This window comes from Neophocaena asiaeorientalis, unplaced genomic scaffold (genome assembly GCF_003031525.2).
Source record: "Neophocaena asiaeorientalis asiaeorientalis breed wild unplaced genomic scaffold, Neophocaena_asiaeorientalis_V1.1 scaffold30, whole genome shotgun sequence".
Taxonomy (NCBI): domain Eukaryota; kingdom Metazoa; phylum Chordata; class Mammalia; order Artiodactyla; family Phocoenidae; genus Neophocaena; species Neophocaena asiaeorientalis.
Genome location: NW_020174923.1, coordinates 9,727,220 through 9,729,623, shown reverse-complemented (window position 1 = coordinate 9,729,623; position 2,404 = coordinate 9,727,220). Strand labels below are relative to the sequence as shown.

Below are 2,404 nucleotides of genomic sequence, written 5' to 3'. Positions count from 1 at the left end.
GGGGGGGGGGGGGGGGGTGGCGCCCCGCCGCACAGGGCATTTATTGTCATCGAAGCCAGCCCCATGTCTCTCCAAAAAGCTCTGGACCGGACCCTCTTTGTACAGGATTGAGATAGTCCTTCCAGAAAGAGCTGTCCACTGGGGGTTCCCAGTGAGCCCACTAGGGGGCAGTGCTTGGGCAGACAAATCCCACTGGTTTCTCACCGTCAGAGGCATCACCCCGGCTAACCCCAGCTGTGGGATTTACACGCGTGCCTCAGCCGTTTCTGGTGTGTGGAGTCAGAAGTCACACGTGCCTCGACTGTTTCTGGTGGCTGGGAAACCTCCCCATCACTGAGGGGGTGACGGTGGTCAATCCCAGCCCATTTTGTTCACTGAATCATACAATTTAACCCCAAAAGGGCTGACAAGGACACCTAATTGGACCCTCTGGCCTGCACAGTGAAAGAACTGAGGCCGGGGGAGCAAGCACGCCTCCACCCTGCCCCTGCAGCTGGGCTGGGGCCGGGAACCAGGCATCGTGGGGAGGGGCAAAGCATCAAAGCAAGGGAACAGCCTCAGAAGGTCCTGTCTGATTTGTCTTTAACTCCTCTTTCATGTCTAAGGAAAACTAAAATACCGAGCCGGATTTCTGTTTTTGTCGGTAATCGTCTACCCAGATGAATGCTCCTTTCACGCATCTCGGGCCACCACGGACCTCCTTCAACTCCATGGCTCAGAGCCCTCGCGGCCGGTGAGGGCACGACCCTCTCCGCGGGGCCGACTCTTTGGCTTTGTTCTTTATTCTGCATGTTAGCAGGCTCGCTGTTTTAGCTCTGGCCGCCCTCGCTGCTGGAACCCCGTGCCAAGTCAGGAGAACCTGGGGGAGGCCCAAGACCGGGAACCAGAGCCGAGGCTCTCCCGATGGATCCTCAGAGATGTGCTATGAGACTCTGAGCCAGGAAGCCTGGCCTCCCCAGGAATCCCCCCCCCGAACCCACACTTCTGCCCGCTCTTCAATTCTCTGCATAACCCCCACCCCCTGCAGTGGATTAGCTGGGCCCCCCACCTCCACGTTCTCTACCTGCCAAGGGTCAGGACCCAGAGACCTTCCAAATGACAGAGAGACTGCTTGGACCAGCCCTCCTCCTCAAAATGTCCACTACCTCCCCTCCACTTGGCAAAGAAAATTTGTACATGTAAATGTAATTTATAAAATACATATTAAAAGAATCTCTCCCTCTCTCTCCTCGCCCCCTCTACCCATCCATCATTTCTCCAGGCTCCTTGCCAGGGTGGTCACCACCCTCCCCAGTCTGCTCCCACACTTCGCCTGCATTGCCCAGCACCCCTCATCCCATGCTCAAGCTCCCTGCTTCACGTACTGCAACGTGCACACGCGTCACCTGGGAAATCTTGTGAAAATGCAGATTCTGATTTGGCAGATCTGGGACAGACATTTTCCAAAAGCCCCCAGGTGCTGCCAAGGCACCACAGTTTGAGCACCAGATTCCAGCCACACCCCCAAACTCCTGGCACCTGCCCACCTGCCCACATCCTTCTCCCCTGGCCAGGAGCACCCTTTGGCCTCTTTTCTTCTGCTAATAACCAGCCTAACAGGACTGACAACTGCCCCAGGCCCGGCGCTGGGCATCCCTGCATCATTTTCACTCATCCTTACAACCCTAAAGGTTAGGGTTCCCTCCGAGAACACTTCCTCATTAATAGTTTTTACCCCATCACAGGTCTCGTATGGACCTGCGGTGAATCTTTTAAGGAGACAACATTCATTCATTATTATACTGAATTTACTAATGAAGAAACCGTGATGAGAAGTCGATTAGCCTAAGGCTGCCCACTTTTGTGTGTGTGTGTTTTTTTTTTTTTTTTTTTGCGGTACGTGGGCCTCTCACTGTTGTGGCCTCTCCCGTTGCGGAGCACAGGCTCCGGACGCGCAGGCTCAGAGGCCATGGCTCACGGGCCCAGCCGCTCCGCGGCATGTGGGATCTTCCCGGACCGGGGCACGAACCCGTGTCCCCTGCATCGGCAGGCGGACTCTCAACCACTGCGCCACCAGGTTAGCCCAGGCTGCCCACTTTTTAAGCCATGGGGGCTGGATTTGAATTCAACAGGCTGCCCTCAGATCACATCAAAATCCCACCCAAGGGACCTCCCTGGTGGCGCAGTGGTTAAGAATCTGCCTGCCAGTGCAGGGGACACGGGTTCAATCCCTGGTCCGGGAAGATCCCACATGCCACGGAGCAACTAAGCCAGTGCACCACAACTACTGGAGCCCGCCGACTCTAGGGCGTGTGCTCCACAACAAAAGAAGCCACCTCAACAAAGAGTAGCCCCTGCTCTCCGCAACTAGAGAAAGCCAGCGCGCAGCAACAAAGACCCAACGCAGCCATAAAAAAAAAAAAAA

General features: G+C 55.8%; 1 protein-coding gene across 2 annotated transcripts in view; it reads right to left on the bottom strand.

Annotated features, from left to right (window-relative positions):
* Positions 1-2,404, bottom strand: part of C1QTNF1 (C1q and TNF related 1) — a 22,743-nt gene that overhangs the window by 6,202 nt on the left and 14,137 nt on the right. The gene's annotated exons all lie outside the window — the stretch shown is intronic.